Below are 8378 nucleotides of genomic sequence, written 5' to 3'. Positions count from 1 at the left end.
GTCCAGGTTTACTAGCTTACGATGAGCCCACTGCCAGACTGCCATAGTTGAAATAGCTTTTGTTACAGAAGAGAGAGAGAATGTAGTGTGTGTGTGTGTGTGTGTGTGTGTGTGTATAAGAGAGAGACAGAGACAGAGACAGAGAGATAGACAAAGACAGAGAGAAGTAAGCAATAGAAGAGCTGGGCTCCCTCTAAGATTAGGGTTGCCAGATAAAATACAAGACTCTCAGTTCAATGTTGCTTGTGCGTGACTCCGTACACGATCCAATAACAGATCTGGCATTTATCCCATTAGTGCGACATTCATTATTGTGAAGGATTTGCTAGAGTGGGTACAAGGGAATACTCTCTCCTCTTATCTTCTTCTGTATTGTTCTCTCTGTTTCACAGTTTGGTTTTCAAAGCACATCTGTGGCTGGCCCAGGTTGTGGTCCGCCCCTCAGGGTGGCCATCTTGTAGTAGGGGAGACAACTCACCAGCCTCTCCATGTGGCCACTTCTTTTTTCCCTTCTGGACACAGAGAGATACTTACAGCCATCCCGTGAGAATTCCTTCTGGAAACTGCTCTCAGGAGTCTGTGGGATGGTCAACAGAGACACAGACACAGAGAGATACTTACAGCCATCCCGTGAGAATTCCTTCTGGAAACTGCTCTCAGGAGCACAGAGAGATACTGGACACAGAGAGATACTTACAGCCATCCCGTGAGAATTCCTTCTGGAAACTGCTCTCAGGAGTCTGTGGGATGGTCAACCGCGAGAAATTTCTATCTGCATATCGGGAAATGCGGTTGGCAGTACGATTGTAAGGGTTAGGAAAAAAAACCCCACACAACTATACTTTTCAGGAGCTTAAATGACGTCACCAAAAGAAATGTATTTATTCACCTCAGCAGGCTCTTCACATACTCTCTCCTTTGTCCCTCCCTACATTCATGTGTGTGCACACGTACACACACCCTCGTGCACACACACAGCAGGTGTTTTGCATGAGAACTGATAAATATCACTTGCATTTTACATACATAATTGGCACAAAAGGGGTACATTTATGGAAACTACTTCTTCACATGGAAATTCCGACAAAATCTCATTTTCTTTTCTCGCTACTCGAAATATTATTCCCTGTCTTTGTGCTTACCTAGAGGTCATTCGTCCTTCGTGGTCTATTTCAAGGGTCTGTCCTCTTGTTGCCCTATCCAGAGATGATCGCCCCTGCCCCCTCCCCATCTTGCCCCAGAAGACAAGCCAAATAATTACAGAGCCCATGCTCAGTCAGTAGCCTTACCAGGTGAAGAATTAATCCCTTGTGACAGCAAGTAAGGAAAGAAAAAAAGAAAGAAAGAAAAGCGGCTAATATTTTTATTAGGTTGACAGAGAAATGCACTATTTGAATGGTAGCATTTAATTGTCATTATCTGGAACAGCTACTTCATTTAAACTTCTCCCTTATTTTAAATAAACACCCTAATGCTCACATTCCTGCCTAGGACATTTTTAGCAATAACTGCTGGTTGTCAATGACAACAATCATATTTAATTGTTCATCCTGACATGCTCCAGCACTCTATTAGACACAGATTATTCTAGATTGCATAAATGAATAGCAAAGGTGCTGGCCAAGAGCTCTGCACACATGGGTGGAAAGAGGGAGTTACATCATCTCTTGTGGAAATACAGAAAGAGCCAGCACAGGTCAATAGCTCGTCAGAGTTTTCAGGTTGCCCATTTCTGCCTGAATTTTCAAAAACCAAGTGTATTATTGATTATATCTTGTGAAGGGGAAAAAAAGATGAAGATCAGATTTCTCGGCAGGGTGTTGTTTCACTATTTTACTATATCTCTCAAAGTGATAATTCGGGAGAATAAAATATATCTTGTTCTTTACCTGAATTTTTAAAGGCTATAAGTAGAGAGAAATTTATTAACTGAAATTTAGTTCAACTTTTCTTTCACTTCAGTCTTTTTCTTATTTTGTAATATTTATAATTATTATATTATTATATACTATTTTATCATATATTATTATTTTATCAAGGAAGGTAACTAAATAATACCTTTACATGAGGTGTCAGAGGACTGTTATAATATAAATGAGATTACCACAGTGAGTGCCTGAGGATAAAATTATAGAATCTCCTTTTCACTCACACACAGTTTTATAAACATGCCTTTCCTTTGTTTCAATTCTACCTTGATCTTTTCTGAAATGTCTGGAAATAACACTTTTCTGATCATTTTTAAGTCATTGACAGACCATGAATGTTTTTCTCTTAAATGATAAAGATGAAAAGTGTGGGTTATTTAATTGGTCATGCCACTGAACCCCGATGGGTGGGGATCGCTTTTGTGCCCTAGATAGGTCTTTGTGCCAGATCAGGAGTCAGGATATCATGCTCTGATATTGTGCTAAACACTTATTACAAAATCACCAAATAATAATAATATTGATGGTATTATTTTCACACAAGTGTTAACATTGAGCATGTGTTATCAATAAAAATCATCTCTTTTTGGAAAATATGTGCCGTCAGTATTTTTTCCACATGTAATGTATGCAAATAAATGTCTCTGCTACAGAATGGTCCATGCACTAACAGTACCCTAATGAATAATTATTCAATAATTATTTTGTTACTTCAGTTTAATAAGTTTACTATTTCACACTTGTTTATATAAACACCCCTGCATATCTCTATGCACAGGAAAAGCAAAGAATGGACTTTTTTTTTTTTTTTTAGAAAGCGAGAGCTCTTGCGAGTGGAGGAGGGGCAAAAGGAGAAGGAGGGAGAGAAAGAATCTTAAGCAGGCTCCATGCTCAGTGTGGAGTCCTATGTGGGGCCTGATCTCACCACCGTGAGATAACGACCTGAGCCAAATTCAAGAGTTTGTCGCTTAACAAACTGACCCACCCAGGTGCCCCTGAGAATGGACATTTTAAGACTTTAAAGAGATATTTTCCAAAAATATCTTTCAGAAGGAATGTAACAATATATAGGCCCATTAGTAGACATTTTTCCATTGATTACATTGACCGTCTGCTTTCTTTAAATGTTTGACAAAATTATAGGAAATATGGTATCTGATTGTTCCATTTTTTTAACAAATGAGATTGCATACTTCTCTATAGGTGTGTTGACTACTTGTTGACTACTTGTAGTTCTTTTGTAACTTTCTGAGCCTTCTAAGCCCTAACTGGATTTGTGTGCCATTCATCTTTATTAAATGTATTTCAGTTGGTCAGTTTCCTTTTTTAAAAAAATTATATTCAACGTAAAAATTCAATATAATTATTACAGCGGTAAAAAACAAGGTGTCTTTGGCACCAGAGAAACAATGCATTCAAATAAAGAATAAACATCATGGTGCCATTTTAAAGTCCGTACGTTGAACAGGAGCTCAGTGGAAATCTGTCCTTACAATGTAGTGCAAAAGTATTATGAAGGCTGTTCTTCTCAGGCCAGATTTATTAGATCTGTATTTTTGAGGGTGTCAGAAAGTTTATCTCAAGATAAATGGGCATTGTTCTAGGATGCTAATTATCATTTTAGTTATCTTGGATTACAAAGAGAGTTTCTTGAAAGTTAAGCAATGGGAGTTGGTTTCCTTCCACTCTGCTTTGACTTTAGATGGTGGTTTTGTTTACACACTACACTTAGGGTTCATAATCCTGCATCATGACCAATTGACAAGGGTGAGCCAAACATGCTGAACTATCAGCTCGAGAATTTTAAACATAAAGAGATCTAGTGAAAATAAGAGCAAGCTTGTCCTGCTAATACCGAATGTCCACGAGGACACCTACCCTTTAATGAAGCTAATGAAATATTTTTTGTTGAATATTCTGTATCAAGCCCTGTACTCGGCATTGGTGGATTAAAGATTATCCATCTATTATCTATCTATCTATCTATCTATCTATCTATCTATCTATCTATCATCCATCATCTATCATCATCAGCAGCTATCTCTCTACTATCTATCTTCTATCATTTATCTATATAGCTTTCTAGTACATATCTCTATCATCTACCATCTACCTAGATATAGATATATAGATATAGATATAGTTTTTATCCTCAGGAAAACCAGCACTGAATGAGGATCTCAACTGAGGGCAATGAGGGGTACAAAGTGGGGACTCTAATTCAAGTGAGTGATTAAGAGAAGGCTTCCTGGAGAAAGGAATCATGACACTGAAGTTCAAAAGGCCGGGCCATTATGTGGGCAAATAACCAGGGGTAGAGCTGTCAAAGGCTAAGGAGGAAGAGGTAAGCTTTAACATGGCTATTTCAAAATTGTTCTGTAAAAATAAAGGATAAGTAACAGGAAATTATCTTAGCTCAGTGTTTTTCAAGGCTGTCTATAAGAGGGGATAATTCTTGGGAATTTAAAAGGCTCAGATGTGTGGAAACTATCCCAAACCTACGAATAAGAATCGTAAAGAGGCCAAAGTAGGAATTTTAAGTAATGGCAATCTTGAAAACCATAGATAAAGAGAGAGATCGAAGGGGTCAGTGCAAATAATTATAATTCCAAGCACAGGGAAATAAGATAATAACAATCATTCCTAAATATGACTAATGCACAGAAATATATAAATCCATGACAATATTTGAATTGAAGAAATGAAAAAAGATAACACATCTATAAAACTGACTACATACCTAGAAGTTAGTTTTGAGAAAATAAATTTGCTTTTACCAGTAATTTTGGAGAAAAATGTTGGGAATTAGGCAAATAAAGAGGAATAAAGAGGATAAAAACTATATCTATATCTATATATCTATATCTAGGTAGACAGTAGATGATAGAGATATGTACTAGAAAGCTATATTCAGTTAGTGACTGATTAGAAATTTAGGTCTCTTGACTTAATTATTATATTTCCTTTGCTAAGTGAGTGAAAAGCTCCGGAAACAGCAAAATCTCAGAAAATTCTCACCTTATTCAGGAAGTCTCTCTCAAATCCAGGAATTTCTTTCTATCTCTCTCTACACACACACACACACACACACACACACACACACACCAGCAGATTTTAAACACAAAATCAATAAATATGATATCCAGGTTTTAGACATTTCAACATTTAACATATAAAATAGCATGCCCAATAAATATGTGAGATATAAGAAATTTTAATCTTTAACAATATTTGCTTCATATTTCTGATGCAATAAAAGAGCTACAGTTGAAGTGACTTTTGTACTGCCATTCTTGGTCTGACTTTTCTCATTTCATCTCCTTGCAGAGGATCCCATCTTGCTGAACATTAAACATTTAGATCAAAGTCATCCTATTTAAACACTGTCTGGTATGAACCCACCATAACTGTTTTAACCTTGCACTCTGATGACCCAAAGCATATATTCTTTTCAAGAACAGCATGAAGTATACAGACAGAGTCCCATTTTGGAGTTGAGGAGGGTCAGGTGAAGACAGACAAAATACATCTCTTAGACCTCAGGTAGCAGATGGCATATGCACTATTGGAAGTCAAAAGACTGGGCTGATTCAGTTGAACTTGAAAGCCATGATAGAAGGGGAATTTAGAAGTAAGCTGCCAGAGAATATATGCATATGTCTGTGTCTATGTCCTTATGTGTATACATATAAAGATGTACTACATAGCCTATAATACAAATGGACCAGCTTCCCACTTACTACACATATGTGTGGGCACATATAAAACACACACATGCACACACACACACATACACACAGTATCAGAGTTATTTCCAAAGCACCTGACAATATCAGATTATAGCTACTGTCTTTAGCAACATAGTAATGGAGGCTGCTTTATGGGGAGTTTCCAGTAAAAATTAATTTGAAGGGTGTAGTTGAAATATCTTCCCACTCTCAAGATATTTCCCTTGTATACTTCAACAATGCCTGATAGTTTAATATTGGTAGTTCATTCCTTTGTTGCCAGGCATTGGAATTTCCACAGATTCTTCCTTTAAAATAAAATTTTTAGATGTGACTGGGTGGCTCACTTGGTTAAGTGTCTGCCTCTTGATTTTGGCTCAGGTCGTGATCTCACCGTTGCTGAGATTGAGCCCCACGTTGGGCTCTGCGCTGACAGCTCAGAGCCTGCTTCAGATTCTCTCTCTCCCTCTCTCTGCCCTTCCTTTGGTCTCTCTCTCTCTCTCTCTCTCTCTCTCTCAAAATAAATAAATAAACATTTAAATAAAAAATACAAAAATTTTAAAATCATAGAAAAACATATTATGCCACTGAACTTTGAATCAAAGCAGACTAGATATTTCTGAAACATTTGTAACCGCTTACATTTTACATTTTGGGAGGGGTGAGATGGTGAGGGATATAAAAACCTCTAGCATGGGTTATGTTCCAATGGAGTAGCAAACTAGGGACAAGAGTAGGCAGGAAATGTGGCATGAGGCATGGCCCGGAAGGCCACAGCAGAACCTGAGGCCAAAAAACAGAGAAAGTATCACTTCAGGAACAGATAGGAAAATGCTATTAATTACTTTAAAGTTCACCTGGCCTGGCCCCAAAATGTGAAAGCATTGAGCGTGTTCCAAATTCATGTTGTCCACTGTGGTGGGTAGAATTTCAAAGGCAAGACATGACACATTCCCCAGGAGATCACATAGCCTAGAAATGATAGATGACTAACTTCAACTCAGAGTTGACCCAATACTTTGTAGTCTATACCCTGCTTGCCACAGAACTAAAAGGAACAGCAGTCTTTCTCAAGAACTGTTGATATGTAGAATTCTACAATGTATTTTTTTTAAAGAGGAAGCATGGAGACTTCCCACAGTACCTTATTCAGAAACCTGCTCTAAATGTCTTCTTTGAACAGCACTTCCCTTCCCTAACACAGCTGGTAAACTCTGTCTATATTCTCCCTCACCTCAGGGCTCTCATTGTTAGGCTTCTACCCATTTTTCATTCTCTCTTCCCCTGCCCTCAGGTGCTCGGCTCCTCCCTGCCTCTAGCCCCCGTCACGCCCCAACTGCGGCAAGGATGGTCTTTCTGGATGGCTTTCTGTTCAGCTCATGTGGTTCTCTCTTCCGTTTCAAGCTCTTCAGGATTTCTCAACCTTGGCACTATTGACAGGTTGGGTTGCATAAGTCTTTGTTGAAGGGACTGTCTTGTGCTTTGTAGGATGCATAACAGCATCCTGGGCCTTCACCCATTGGGTGCCAGTAGGACATCTCTAGTTGTGACAACCAAAACTGTCCCTAGGCATTGCCAATTGTTCCCTGAGGGACAAATGGGTTGGGAGCCACTCTGCTCTTGGATGCTTTCTCTGTTTTGTTACCTTAAAAATTGCAATATACAGTAGAAAAAGATGTCATGAGGATATGTCATGGTACACTGGCAGACTCTAAGCGAAGAGTGGGTGATGGTCCAGTGAGGCCAAAGAAAAGACCCAGAGAAAACAATGGAGAAATAGGTTTATTGGGGGGAACTTACGTACAGGGAATCCAGGAGTGGCCAACTGGACAAAGCATACACTGCTAGGCTCTGCATGCAACAAGCTTTTACAGCAGAGCAACTGGCCTCACAACTATCTGTAGCCCATCCTCTTCTTGCCCGGCCAGTGTTCCAAGGAATCAAGGTTTCCCAAAAGGACATTCTTCATTACAAAGGAGATGTTCTGGGTTGGCCATTCCTGGAGCCCTTGACTGTGAACGCTAAACAACATGCACTATGCATTCTGCCTACTGGGAATAGAGAGGGATGATGGGATCCCCACATTTTTCAAGAAAGTGATTAACAGGGGCATTCGCTTGCACAAACCAGCCTGGTATTGAGAAAGTACCTACTGCAAACTGGAGAATTCAGAGAGGGATCCCTGAAGGAAATGTCAGAAACACACACAGGAGAAGGTTTTCCAGATTGAGAGAACACCATGTATGAAACCTGCTGGTAAATGAAAATGAAAAATTAAGGGCATAAGCAAGATAGTGGTAAAGGATATAGCTAGGGGAGGTGGGTGGAAGGCAGAGGTACAGAACCTTGTGTGATACGATGAGCAATTCAACCTTCTCCTGAGGTCAATCAAGAGGGGACCACTGAAGCCCTGTAAGCACAAAAATAGTTGTATTTTACAAAAATTGTTCTGGTGGTCTATGGGAACAAATTAGAGACAAGAAGAATAAAGAAAATTAGGAATGCTTCTTAAATAACATTCATGTAATGTTTAAGATGATAGGGTCATTGAGTGACACTCAATGCTACTGTCCTCCTTCTATATCAAGATTCCAAAAAAGGTGTGAACTTTGGCTATTTAAAGAGGAAGTATCATTTTCACACACATGAGTCTTTGGAAAGAAGAAAAACTGTATCCAAGAGCTCTGAATCATAATTTTTATCATATTTTATTAGAACTTAA

At 38.7% G+C, this 8378-nt stretch overlaps 1 long non-coding RNA gene across 1 annotated transcript; it reads right to left on the bottom strand.

The window, feature by feature from the left end:
* Positions 1-650: 650 nt before the first annotated feature.
* LOC122228747 lies at positions 651-8061 on the bottom strand. The gene is made up of 4 exons (XR_006206733.1): positions 8002-8061; positions 7810-7906; positions 6299-6377; positions 651-772 (listed from the first exon to the last, which is right to left on the bottom strand). It is a non-coding gene; the product is annotated as an uncharacterized LOC122228747 (long non-coding RNA).
* Positions 8062-8378: the final 317 nt, after the last annotated feature.

The sequence above is a fragment of the Panthera leo genome, chromosome C1, assembly GCF_018350215.1.
Source record: "Panthera leo isolate Ple1 chromosome C1, P.leo_Ple1_pat1.1, whole genome shotgun sequence".
Classification (NCBI taxonomy): Eukaryota; Metazoa; Chordata; class Mammalia; order Carnivora; family Felidae; genus Panthera; species Panthera leo.
This window is presented reverse-complemented; position numbering and strand designations above follow the sequence as displayed.